General features: G+C 33.2%; 1 protein-coding gene across 1 annotated transcript in view; it reads right to left on the reverse strand.

Annotated features, from left to right (window-relative positions):
- vlc (vulcan) overlaps window positions 1-14,906 on the reverse strand; it is a 44,503-nt gene that overhangs the window by 14,004 nt on the left and 15,593 nt on the right. The gene's annotated exons all lie outside the window — the stretch shown is intronic.

Consider the following 14,906-nt stretch of genomic DNA (forward strand, 5'->3'; position numbering starts at 1 on the left):
TACTCACTTAAAAATTAGTAAACACACAATTAACAAATCACACAAAAAAAGATTAAAACATAAAAATGCTTGATTTTAAATTTATTAATAATAATGGAATTAGTGATAATGTGCAATAAGTGGTTATTTTCAAATAACTTGTGAAGGAGTTATACAAACGCGTCGTTACTGGCCATCATTTAAAATAAATTCACTTATTAAAATTGTAGTTAAAATTAAAAGTAGTGTAGTATTGTAGATTACACTTTTCTTTACTGTTCTATACTATAAATATTTATATTTGTAGCACGTATGATAACTTCGTACCATTTAGACCAAATTCTATGCAAATCGTTCGATCATCGTTCGTTCATTTTTTTCAATTAAAACGAATAACCAAGTTACCGCCATCATTTCCGGTGTAGAAAGAACGTCCACCGCTGGACACTAGGTAGGGGAGTCATTTAAAAATAATAAGTAAAATTTTTCGTCGGATATATTACTCTCTTTTATTTAACAAATAAAGGGAGACTTCGTAGGAAATTTACTGAATTCATGATATCTTGCATGACATTAAAGCTAAAAAACATGTTCATCATTGTGACCAAGTAAAAATGTGTCTGGCTTTTATCATTAAGAGTCCTGTTATCCGTAACGACATAAAACCAGCTGCGAACTGTCATCAAATAATTGATTTTGACTTCGTAAGGAAAAATTATAAAAAATACCATCACGGTGACATGCAGTTATTTAAAACTTGTCTATAAATCTAACACCGAGACAAAAAATACTTCTTGAACCCCTTAGGTACTTAGCCGAGCGTCGACTATAGTCGACGGTCGTAATATGAACGCATTTTGATACAAAATGGTTAAGAAGAACACGGTTGCATATCTTATTAAAATTTACTGTAACTAAACGCATAAACCTAACGTTTCTAGGTATATCGTGTGGTACATGAAATTTAAGAGAACGCCTTCTAAACAGTCTGAATATATTGAACAATAAAAAGAAAATTTTTACGCGTTTGGCTGTTTTACTGATTTCAAAACAATTAAATTAGGTAATAGCGTGTAAAATGTATGAATGAATTAAATTATTGATCGTACGGTTTAAGAGGTACTGGGTACCAAGTTTATAATAGCGAAGTTTGAAAATAAATAAAAAAGTATTACAAGGGTCATTATTATTTTCGTAAAAGCAGCCTCAGTTTCTAGATTTTAATAATGCTTCTAAAATATTAAGATGTGTTTTTGATGTTCATATAGTTAAATAAGAAAGGACCAATATCTAGCCACCTCCGCACATGCAGTGGTTGTCGTGCATGAAAGTGCACCGCCCGCCAGCCCGCTCGTAAATGCGCATGCGACAGACAATGCCAACTACACAACCGCCACCGTAAATTCACTCAACACGTGTTTCACCACGGGCGGTGCACTTTCATGCACGACAACCACTGCATGTGCGGAGGTGGCTAGATATTGGGTCCTTTCTTATTTAGGATGGACTTCCGCAATGTAACGCCTGAATCCATTAAATGTTCATATAGTTAACAAATGTACTAAATATATATATATATATATATATATATATATATATATATATATATATATATATATATTAACAGCGGTTACAAAGGTACAAAATTTAAAATTGCAATCACATGCATGTCTAGTAATAGGTGTAAAAGCTTTAAAGGGCTTAAGCTATAGTTTATTTGCTGTCAATAAATGTATGGTACACCCTATCTAAAAATCAATCGTTTTAGATGTAATAAATATGCTAATGATAATATAGTGATAAAAATTATTATAATTTACTATGTGTCCCAGCAGACTTTGTACTGAAGTAAATGGAATGTCGTATTTCAGAGAGATCTTATTAAATAGGATGATTTTGGAAACAAGTGTGACGACTTTATACTTTGTGCTGTCAAATGAGATATATGTATATATTATATCACATTTTTAAATCTTCTACATCTATCATCAATAACCATGTATATCAAATGCATTATATAGTAAAGGATAAATAGAAATCCTCAACATATGTAGCTTTGTCGCAACCTTAAGTATTAACTATCTTAGAGGTGACATTTTCGAACGTTACGTAATTTTCTACTAACTGTATTATAGGCATCATATTGAAGGCCTTTGAACTAACCACCGTGCTTATATTTAAATCGCATATGGTTGCTCGGCGAGCGTCTTTTTAAGGCGAATATTCATCAATCCAGATCGTGTAGGTTAACAAGTTTAACTACTGTACGCAAAGTGACTCAATAACGTCATTGAAGGGCTTTTGACTGGTGCATTCGCGTTGGCAACTCGACTGGTAAAATTATTTAAAAAAGTACCATAAATATTTTCCGGTGTTTCTTTTATATTTACAATTGACGCCAAACCTTTTGCTTTATATTTTTTAGATTAAAGTAATTTAACATATACATAAAACATACAGGTTGATTAGTTATATGTGCAAAGACATTAGTCATTTAAAACTAATGTCTAGCTCATTTGATGTAAGTAAATGGTACACCCCTACAAAATTAGAATTACCATTTATTATAATTAATTATAGTTTACTATCTCTCCCTGCGGACTATATACTGCCAGAAGTAATTGGCTTGTTGCATTCAATTGTAAAAATAAATGTAACACATTTTAGGGTGATCACTTTATACAGGATAATATAAAATAGATGTAAAAGCTTTAAAACTTTTTGCCGGCATATCAACTATGCCCCTTTAAAAGCAATACAAAGTATTTAAACAACAGCCTTAAATAACATGTTAACCTTGTATTAGTAATACTTAACGCATATTTCGATTTGTTTTTAAAATTTCATTCAATTTATTCTACGAAGTCGAATCCGCAGACAATGAAACGAGCATGCGTGTGCTAAATTGACAAAGAGGGCATTACAATAAAATTGTTTCTTCGAAGATGAGTGTTGCGCTTCTTTAGATGCTTTTATTACATTTAATATTATCAGTAATAATTTTTAAGAATTCCCCGAAAATATTAATAATAATAATAGAAAAAAGTTGTACCCGATACCACCCCTTGTTTAGAGGCTCAATTTTCAAATTGGTCCAGGTGCACGAGACTCGACGAGGGTTTACGTTGGCGTGACAAAAAAATGAGGGTTCACATTTCGAAAGCGTTGGTTAACGAAATTTTATATGCTTTTGATAGCATAGAACTAAAATATTTACTTGACTTCACCCATCAATGTTAATATTATCTGCCTGATAATATTTTAAGATGCTCAGAGACTGTTAGTTGTAAAAATCTCTTACGATAGCTACAAGTAACGGCATTGCAAGCTACACTACACATAATACTGTACTCCTATTTACTATGTTACTAATATTAGGCGCACAACTTGTATTCTGTAAAAGGTCTCTTAAAAAAAAAACTAAAATTGCGTAAAAAAATTACAGTAAAGATAACCATTATTGCGGCTATGTCCATTTGACAGTTCGCTGTGAACTTCGGGCAATCGTCAGTCTCTGCGCTGCAGATTCGTAATGTCGTTTAAAAGTTACATTGATCAATATTTATCGATCACAAAATTATTTGATTTATTTAACATTTAAGCAGTAATAAAGATGACTACCCTATAATATAACATTAATTTTTTTTACAGGAATACGACAGAAGATTGAATCCTTCAGTCGGTTATAGGACTGATTGAAAAGGTTACTTATGTTCTATGTATCATATTACAGATCTATATAGATAGATGTTACACACATAGATGTTACATATATATAGATGCCTACTACAAGGCATATGATCTCCTACAAAGATATTTTATGGGGGGATATACCATAAACGCCACGCTTGTGGTATTATGGGCCGTGAAGGAAGCCGTTGCCCATCCTTTGGAAACTTGTTTGTGAGCAATGATTGATGAAATTCTTATAACTAATGTATAAATTGCGTATTACATAAGTTCGTATGCCAGGAATCGATCCCGCGACTTTATATCGCAAGTCTCAGCCATCCACCGCTTGGCTACCACTGCTCATATTCATTTGCTTATAAATAAATACAGAATATCAAATAAGATATTTTATTGCTGGTTCAGTATATAAATTACGCTGTATAGCTTTGTCGTATAATTACGACTTCGTAATGAGAAGTTATTAAAAGTAATAACACTGGCCTCAAAAAAATTAGGTTGGTAAATAAATTGCTGGTTTGTCCTCAAAAGTATTTTATTTCCATGCAACATTCCAATAATAAACATTCAGTTTCGCGTGAAGTTGCCATTAAGCATAATACAGCCTTAGTACAATAAAAACAGTTTTTTAATGCAAAAATATTTTTCACATTCTATATCTGTATCATGAAGGCGTCGATTCGTTTGTCGGTAATCTACTGCGTGCAGTGAAGCAATTTGCTCTATAGTCCATTTAACATAGTGCGGACGAAAAAGATTATCGATATCGATAAGAGTTTTTTTACAGTTATTAAATAGTTCTACTAGAGCAATCATAGTAACGGGATCAATAAATAAATGAGTACAAGTGCGCAGTGGTAGTGTAGTAGAAGTGGTTAAGGACTGTGACTATTGTAAGTACCGAGTTATATCCCAAGGAGGCATCACACTCGTGTGAATTGTATAACACTTCGGCGATTAAGGAAACTGGAATGTAAGATTCAAAAACCTGAAAGGTTTATTATTCTCAAAACAGAAGGTTGAATTATTATTATAAATGTGTAGAATTGTTGACTTCCATTCCATATTACCAAAGTAGAAAAGCTAATTGTTAAACAATAGAGATCTTAGTAATTTTGACTTATTCCAACTCCTGCAAAAACCGCCATACCACCATCCTTAACAAAAACCTTCAAAAACTTACATACGTCATATTTATTGTTCAATCATTATTGATGAAGAACACTATTTATGTTTGACATACCTAATTCAAAACTAGTTTTTTACAATGTGATTTTACGTACACTTCCATTTAGCCCTAATTAAGGCTCCTGTTGCATTGTAAATTAATGTGTAAAACACTTTCTGTAAAACTATTAGATATTAACAATATTATCTCAGTATTATTTCAACAGATACTAATAAGTATAATAAGTGTAATAGCTTTCAAGGTTACACCATACCTCAATTATACCTCAAAAATAATGGTTTCAAAAATAAAAAAACGTTATTAGAATGTACTAATGCGTTTACAAAAATTTCGATTCCTACGCATAAAAAATAATCATTTTATACTATCTGAGTATTTACAATGTTAGAAGTTATTGTCCTGTATTGTACTATATTATTGAAAAAATTAAATCACCATAAAATATTTTAGAGTCCTTACTTAATGCAGGGTGCTGAACTATACATTAGAACGTTATACACTTATAAATAATCAAATTATACATGATAAAAGTATATTTGAAATGTTTTCGTTTAAGAATAAAGTGCTTTACAACGAGCTTCAAATAAATTCTTTATGTTATGAAACCTCTGAGAATATATGTAACGATTCAGAAAAAATAAATTATCGATATAAATCAAACGGTGCACATCCCTAGACCATCTATTTAACTGGACGAATGGAATAGTGTGCTTCATTGGTTCAGCCATTATTTCTGTCATCGTGTTAGCTGCGGCTACGGATTTCAGGCTAACGGTTGAGAAACAGTTTAATACGCTGTTCTGATTTTTATATATATCATCAGTTTACATGAAAAATATAAATTATTTGTAAATACACTAAAAAGACGTGTATTTAAGTATGCCATTAATCATATATAGTTCCTAAAAGGCTTTGTCTAATATAGTATAAAGTCGCTGCCAATATCATATACTAAGTCGATCGCCTTTGTACTGATAAAAACAGAAACAACTACTAGGGAAAAAAATTTCTGAGTAATTTTATTTATTGATTAAATGGAAAGCAAGTAAATATGTTACTACAGTAGTTGTTGCATGGCACTGAATTTGCAGCGCGTGAACTGTCAAACGCGCGAAGATCATTAAGAACTGTCAAAATGCTCATTTTCAATAGTCTTCATCAAATTCTTTCGACACTTACCAATTTTTTAAACATAAAGTGCGTCCCATGTTAAGGGGTAACGAAGGGAAACAGGTATTATTTTCTATAGACTAACAATTAAACAACACAAAAACTAATTTTAATATGTAGTAATCCGAATTTTTAAAACTTTACGATATTGTCATTACTTTATTTATTATCTCTGAAACCATTGATTTATGGATAGTGTGTAGTCATCGTCGTTTCAGTCTATACTCGCCCCCTACAAGGCCTAGACCTATCTCAAAGATATCTTTGGGGAGATATACTATCATTGCAACTTTAGCAGGCGGTTTCACCGTTCCAGTGTGGTATTATGGTACCCAGAGGACGCTGCTGTCCATTTTCTGAAAATTTGTGTGTGATCGGTGGCAATCCTGAATAATTACTATGTATATAAGTGTGTATTACATAAATTGCTTCCCGGGAATTAAACCTACAACTTAAGATGCTACCATTGCTCTTGACGATAGACAGGGAGTACCTTATATAGATAACGGCAAGTGCGCTATACATTTTTCAACTATAGCCTATCACTTATACAACAGTATAATTGTAGATGTATAAGGCTTCAATCGCATGGAAATACATCGTGAAAATAAATGTGCGTATTAAGGTCAAAGCTGTTATCTTATATTAACAGAAACATTGTCGTTTTGAGCATTTAAGCTCTTGCCTTCGTTCGGAGGCGAGCGGGTGCAAGCAATGAATATCTCGCCCAAGGAGCAATTTTAAATCTAAAAAAAGATATCCGGTGTTGACAAATTTGGTGATGGTAAATTGGCAGTTTAAAAAGGTCGTAAACTACATGTTACGTGTTTAATATAGTATAATACTAAGTGAAATTACATGACATTGGTCTCAGTTATCTTATATGATTTTATAATTTAGGATTCCTAGATTTAAAATTCCAATTAATTTTATGTTATAAATATGATACCATATATTTAATTAAATATGTATTATATTTTATACTAATTACTAATATACATTGTATTATCATGATAATTTTGATAAACTTTTAACAAGCTTATCAGTCATGCAGGCCGTGACTAAAACTACAAGATCGGTGTAGGCCAGTGTTTCCCAAAGTGGGGCCCACGCTCTCCAGGGGCAATTTTATGGTTGAGGGGGGAATTCTGAAAAGGACTGTATACGCTTGTAAGCCATTAGCTTTAATATAAAAATTATTTATGTGATATAGGAAGGAAGGCGTTACTGAGGCATGGCATAAAAAGGTTGGGAAACACTGGTCTAGGAAGTGCTTTAACTCTCAAAAGCTTCGTCCTAAGATTGCAATAAAAAAAACTTCTCGATAAATTTAACAATTTGATTATTAAAATTTAACGTTTTTTAAAATAGAATACTTAACACTAGGTTTACGGGACCCGTCAATTTACAACAACAGTTTATCCTTCTCTTTCTTCCAATATCGTTCAGTCGATTTAGCAATTTTCTCATCACATTTAGCTGGAATTTCGTCTATTTCAGAAGCAATATAACTTCATTCCTATAATTATTAACAAACTAATTAATAATATATCCTTCGATGAAATACCTTTATTTGTATGAGCAGTAGGAATTACAGGTTTATTATTACCTTTATCTTTACCTGTTTTAGCGAGAGCTAATACTATAAAACTTTTGCGTTGAACTTTAAGCTATTTTATATCACCGTTAAATATGATAATAAAAATAATAACATTCCACTACTGTACTATATTAGAAATATTGAAAGTTGTACTTCCAATCCAGTAAAATACATATTATTATGCACCGAACCATAGCTATCAGCTTAGTAGGCGTAGAAAAGCCTCTCCAGCGCAACCTTCTTCTCTATTGGATGTACGATTGTATTCAACGTCAATAGCACAAACATCTATTTTAATATTGCTTGCATTCCTTTGTATGAGTTTTTCTTCAAAAATATGTTGGCCAATGATAAAAATAAATAAGCGATATACGAATTATATGATTATTCGTATAGTATGAATATTCAAACTAACAGGAGTGTCGTCGATGGAGGTGAAAGATAAGTATAGATAAATATCAAACACTCACATAATACGTTACGAAGGCTACTACACAACTAATGCACATGCGATGCATGCAACGTATTAAAAAAAAACTAAACTCCTCATTTTGTAACATACGTTGTGATTGGAGATTTGTTTAATCGAGTGAAAAACTCGATTCCACACTCGCCAGTATCGATAATCGAAATATAACTGTCTGTTAAATTATAAAACGAATTTTTCGTTTTTCAAATGTTATAGGTTTATAACACGAACGTTAGTCTTGGCATTTTTATGCTGGCCGCTTCCTTTCGTTTATTTTGGAAATTTATGGGAGAAGCTTATGATCAGCAGTGGACGTCTAACGGCTAAATTGATGATGACGATGATGATTATTGGTAGTTACAATTCTCTCAAGTATCTACTTGTTGCGTTGATTATAAAAAGTTAATTGAACAATATGTTAATTTACTACAACAAGATTTTGTATTAAATAAAAAAAATTAAGAACTGGCCAGTCATCACATTCCACGAAGTAAACCTTGCGTGTTTTTGTCTGTGAGAGATTAAAAATCGTTTTGGAGCGTTAAATTTTTAATTTCCGGAACGAGATGGATCGTTTAAAGTTCATAAGACACGAAGTTATACGGGAAGCCAATTCGCGTTTTCGGTAATAACTCCATTATTCTCAATTAAAGATAATAAAATTTTATTGTGCCGTTCTAACAACTGTAGCTAGAACGGGACAATTGGAGAGCGATGCTAAAGGTATCAATGTTGGAATTAGTAAGTCGTTTAGATAGTGGGCAGGCCACATAACCCGTAGAACAGACTGGCCGCTAGGGTCGCATGGGTCTGAAGTGGATATCACGGTTTGAAATGAGCAAAGGACGTCAGCTGGATGAAGACCGATTCCAATCGGTCTTATCGGAAAGCCTATGTCCATCAGTGAACAACACCCGCATAGTGAATCCATAGAATGCTGAGAAATTACGTCACATTTGTATTAAATCAGTTAAATGAAAAAGCTCACAGCCATTTAATCACCAGACCATATCGCAAGAGATCTAAAACAATTGAAAAAGTAAACGCGGTTGCAATCAACATAGCTGTAATTTAGAGGGTCGAAGAACTCTTTAAAACGGTAATTTTCGTGCCTCGTCTAGACCCGTCGGGTGCTTTACTTGTTATCGTAGCATTAAAAACTTTTCGCCCTCTGCCAACGCAAGCGGAAATGTCTATGTGATGTTTTGACACAAAGACATTATACTATAATATTTAAAAAAAACATCTGTTTCTATTGTAAAGTTTGTTATGGATTACTTAATAGGGAACACTTTCATATTTACATAACATCAAGAAAGTAGTAAAAACATACATAAGGAGTAAAAAGCATGATATCAGTATATAATTTTAAATATGTAGTATGTAGCAGTTTAAATATTAAACATTATTCATATATATATATATATAATACGGAATTATATATATATATATATATATATATATATATATATAATTCCGTATTGAGAATAGGTATCTATTAAATTTCAATAGGCTCTAAATTACTTCATTACCCAATAAAACTTGCATGTGTATCATCGGTCGCTGGGGCTTAAAGGTTGTGGAGTGAATACTATGGTTCGGACAAGCGCAATGGAGTAATCTGGAAGCAGGGTTCTTCCACCTGGTCTTATAGAAATTTATGGGAGAGGCTATGTCAAGCATTGAATGTCGTATGGTTAAAATGATGACGATTAAGTGTCATAAATATATTTTGTTTTTACACAAATTAATTTTTGTTATTCTAAAAGCGGCCTTCTATATCTGACTCGTATTCTTTGGAATATTCGGGGGACAAGCGATAGACTGCGACACCCTTGCCTTCTAAATAACTTAAAATTTTGAGAAGACAAGAGTTGGGAAAAAAATTTGTGTTTGGAGGAAGTGACTATATCAGGTTAGCCTTCTAGCTTATAGAGAAAATCGAAATGATAATCATCGTTTATTTAAAATATGTATGTCATAGACAAATTTAAGAGTTCATTATTTCTTTGGATCTATATGAATGACGTAACCAATTTTTAACCTTAATTTAAATTAATAAATCATTATATTTTCTTTCACACGGAACAACATATCTAACGTCACACATTATTACGGTAATGAAATTTTAACGTTTAAGCAAGACCATAAAGTAAATATAGCTATACATTCATACCGCGGATACGCGTGAGCTAATTTTGCTCCCGTCTTTGTGATGAAGCCCCAACTCTACCCTAGCACGAGGTACTAATTCACAACGGTATGTGAAATCTATTACTTTGATAAGAGTCAAAGAAGACCGTGGGGTTTTATCGAAATTTAGCCGATTATATCTACCTAGGACAAACCGTCCAAGTTCAACTTCAATAAAGAGATCACTCACTGAATTCAATTGGGATGGGAAGCGTTAAAGAAGCTCCAAAACATCTCATCCGAAATACCGCAATATTTAAACAAGGGGATCTTTGTCCAATGTGTGTTGCAGGTGATAAATTACGTTTTAGACACGAGGTCGATCACGACGTGCCTCGAAAAAAGGTTCAAGGTTACACAGAGGGCTAGGGATAGAATCATCGAAGTAGCATGATGCATAAGAACCTAGGTCACAGACGTAACACGAAAAATTGGTCAAAGTGGCAGTGGACGTGGCACATCTCTCGTGCAACCGATAGCTGTTGGGGCCGAAAGATTATCGAGCGGCGACAACAGTCTGTAGATGCGGCGTGGGTAAGCCCCTACTTGGTGTAAGTCGCCGAATGCTGGCAGCGTAAGAAAAGACGGTATTCGTGGCGATCTTCGGGGGCAACTTATGTCTTGCTACGGGAGTCGTTTTGTTGTCCTCGTAACGAAAGTGTACTGTCCAAGAAGGATTTCCCCAGAAGACTATAGAAACTAAGATCGCAAAGTAAATAGTCTTGTGAAATTGTTTACAGAGACTTCGTCCAGGGTATTCGATTTCCCGCTGCACATAACAAAACGACAGAAAAACTAGCTGTAACTGTATACATTAGAAAGTAAAACAGTTGACAGTTTCTCGTGCAAGGAGAGCGAAATGCTCCGGTCCGGTATTTTATTACTGTTTGTTTAACACCGCTTGAGATTTAATTGCGCAATTATTTATTCCAAAACTATAATCTTAGATATTTACGCTACGATTTATATTTGTGATGTAATAAATTTTCTTTTCTATTGTTAAGCGGGTGAACGAAAAACCGGTTCAACAAGCGCAAGGTTAACTTGCCTATGTTATGTATAATCTATTGTTATTTTCTGTGTGTACGATAAAATCGTGTACACGAAAAAAAACCTGAATTAAACATATTATCCTTTCGATTATAAATAATTACTTACGAATCAAACAATAAACATTTTAATTTTGGTATAACATATTACGTCTAAGTTAAACTTGTAGATTTTAGTAAGCACAAACAAGAATTTTCAACACATACTTCTTCAAAAATATGCAACGAAATACGTATTTTTACCACCAATATTGAGAGAAGTAATGTAGTATCATATGTAGATGATATTAGCCTTAGATCGTGATAATATTGTAATGTGTGGCGATTTCAAAGAACTATGAACTATCTATCATCGAATATGGAGCAAAAGTACGAAGATATTATTTTAAAAATCCTATAACGTGACAACTGCAGGCTGCTTAAGTCTGGTAAAGGATTTTACAGAATCTATAGGGGAGAATATATGTATATATACATACATACATATATATACGCATATTACTTATAATGTCAGATCGGTTTCAAATTTTTAAAAAATATTAGAAATTGTGGGATTATTGTTTATATAAGTATTTACATGGCCCTGTCTTTATGAGACTTGATAGATAAATTTCAATAATGTTAAGCCGTAACACGAATCTATTGAATTTTAAATAAGATAATAAAATATGAATTTTAATACACAGTATTTACCGCCACGCTAATAACAAATATGAAGAAGTTAGTTATCAAGTCAATGGTAATATAACTACGATATGGTAAGAATTATTTACGACAATAGCTCTAATGCGATGTACAAACAAGAGCTAAAACATTTCATTAAAACATTTCACACTTTCCCAGTAATAAGAGACCGTGAGAATTCCTCTGCGGTTCGTTCGCTGCTTAAATTTTATTTCGGCGGTTCGTGTGAAAACAGTTTTATTGTCCGGCCGTGACACAGAAGTAAGTCTTCTAAGAAAGCTGTAGTATAATAAGCTCATCTCTTTATTGTGAAAACTGGTTTGAAAAAGCAAATTCATTTTTAAGTACATTTTCAATTGACTTCGTAGCAGTAGTTTTTGAATAGGAAAAAAATGTATTAGATAATGTATTTTTAAACACAATCCTTACGAGTTAGTTTTAACACCGTGTCACAAAGAAGAAAAGATTGCATGGGAACGATTACAAGCTAAACGAAGAGGAACCTATATGGCAGGCCGAGGTAGCATTTCACAGTGAGCATTGAACATGTAAAGTTCTTCAGATATTTTATTCTCAATTAATACAGGCGTAGAATATACTAAGAGGTATCGATATTATTGTAATATCGATATATCGCACTCATCGACTAACCACCAGAGTTGACAACCCCTGTTTATTCTATATAGATGCGTTGCTAGAGTTCCGTCATTTCTTCCCCCAGCGCTAACGCTTTCCAAAGTAGTAGTAACGTTAGCCAAGTAAGAGCAATCGAAGTTTAACAACGGCTCTCTCGGGCGCCTTTGTGCTGGAATACTAAACGAATATTATTTACTAGTGACAGCCCTACGGAGGTGTCCTCATAGGGGCCCCGAGAAAGCGATGTAAAAGTTCAAAAGCCTCCTAATCCCGTGAAATTGTTGTATGTAGTGGCTCGAGCCGAGGATTCACAAAGAGCCCAATACCCTAAAAGGGATTTTACGCGCTCGCAGCGCCCAACCCTTCGCACTCGTAAATTCTACTTGAACAATAATGCGAGTCAGGTAAACAAAAAATAACAACTGAAGACTTTATGAGGACTCTTTCGTACTTATGGGTTTACAGAGACAGATTATCACATTGGCTTTATTCATCCCGACACACCTCGTGACGCAAGAGTGGATATGTGAAGGTATGTCCCCAGTGTAAAACATAAAAAAGGGGTTGGTTCACATTTGTCCAATTAGTCTAGCCGTCTGAAAAGCAATGCTGCGTGTTGCACGCCAGGCATTGTCGGTACATGCCGCCATATCCATTCAGCAGTCACTTGTTTAACAATAGGGCAAAACCTAAACATTGCGTGCATTCGTTCTGTTATTTTAGTCCATTAGCTTTATTGCTGTCTGTGTGTACTACAGGCTGTTTGATTATAGGTGTAAAAGCTTTGAAGTGTTGCACGTTTAACAGCAAAACCTTTAAAACTTTTACACGTATTTCCATTCACCCGTTAAAAAGTGATCACTTTGAATCTCCATTAGCAATACAAGAGGCCAATAACTTCTAACAGTACAGTATGCAGGGAGAGCTGCTATAAAAAATTAATTTAATTGTGTAGTCATTATTATTACGTTACATATTATTTTTGAAACCATTGATTTTTGGACAGGGTGTACGATACATTTATTCATTCCTTTTAATGAATTTACAAAATTATTAATTACCCTGTGTAATACAAATGGCTTATTATTACACTGAGGACTGTGTGGTAAAATGGTATAAATGTTAATTACAAATTTTAAAGCTATTTTTAATACAAATTATTTTATTATACTTAGTATCGAAAAATTTAATTTACTTTCGATGAATATTATGGATATAACATCAGAAAAATATACCTTGGTAAGAATGTCAACTCAAAAGGTCTGAATTATTTTCATAGTTCAACGGATAATACTAAATAATTACTTATTTTCGCTTTTTTAAACTAAAGGACTTATGCCATCATTAGCTCGCCTATCATAATGGTGAAAAATCATACAAATTTTCTATACGATTCGCTTAAGTAACTATAGTCATTGAATCTAACCCGATTTGTTTTTAACTAGGATCCAAAATACTATGTAGCGGCCCAAGACGAGGCTTCTCAGGGAGCCCTCGAGTTTGGTACCTTTAAAAAAGTGTTAGATTAGGCGCCTTTAGCTACTTACCCAGTCGCACCCGCGGCATTTGCAATGCCTTTTCAGTAGAGTAAGAGCAAGATAAAAAAAATCCAGGAAGAAACTTATTATTACGGTGAGATTTCTATAAACACCGAAATACATTCTCCTCAAATGATTCATCGGTTGCATAGACGAACATAAAATTCACTCTTATTCGTACTGCGATAAAATATATTTTATTCAAAGAAAGAATCGACCCACTTAATCTTATGCTTCGGCTTAGTCATTGATATTGTCAAGGTTCAACCGCGAGCACATACAAACAAATAATAGTAAATCATTTAATAAAAAATAAAAAAATATTTATAAACGCATTGAACTCATAGATTTCAAAAATTATTATTTATTAAATAAGCTTTACTTACACATATTACGTTACTTTTCAACAATAATCAGAAGAAATTTATCACTACACTTTACAGATATGCATTATTTTTAAAATATTCACTGCTTTCATTAACTGTTTTATCATATACTTTCACTGCTGGTAGTAAAAATCCATAAGTCTACCTCAAAATGCACTTGTTTTAATGTAGAGTTCATTGACACTGGACCGTAGATACTCGTGACTTGTTACCGTAGTATGAAATAAGAAATGAATGGTGGACATAAAAATGTATACAGCGTTACGCACAATAATTTCTCCTCGCCTGTGAATTTTAGAACTACGGGCACACGTCTACCTTCC

Source organism: Battus philenor, unplaced genomic scaffold (genome assembly GCF_028537555.1).
Source record: "Battus philenor isolate CCGP_79_NKW_IND1 unplaced genomic scaffold, ilBatPhil1.0.hap1 SCAF_20, whole genome shotgun sequence".
Classification (NCBI taxonomy): domain Eukaryota; kingdom Metazoa; phylum Arthropoda; class Insecta; order Lepidoptera; family Papilionidae; genus Battus; species Battus philenor.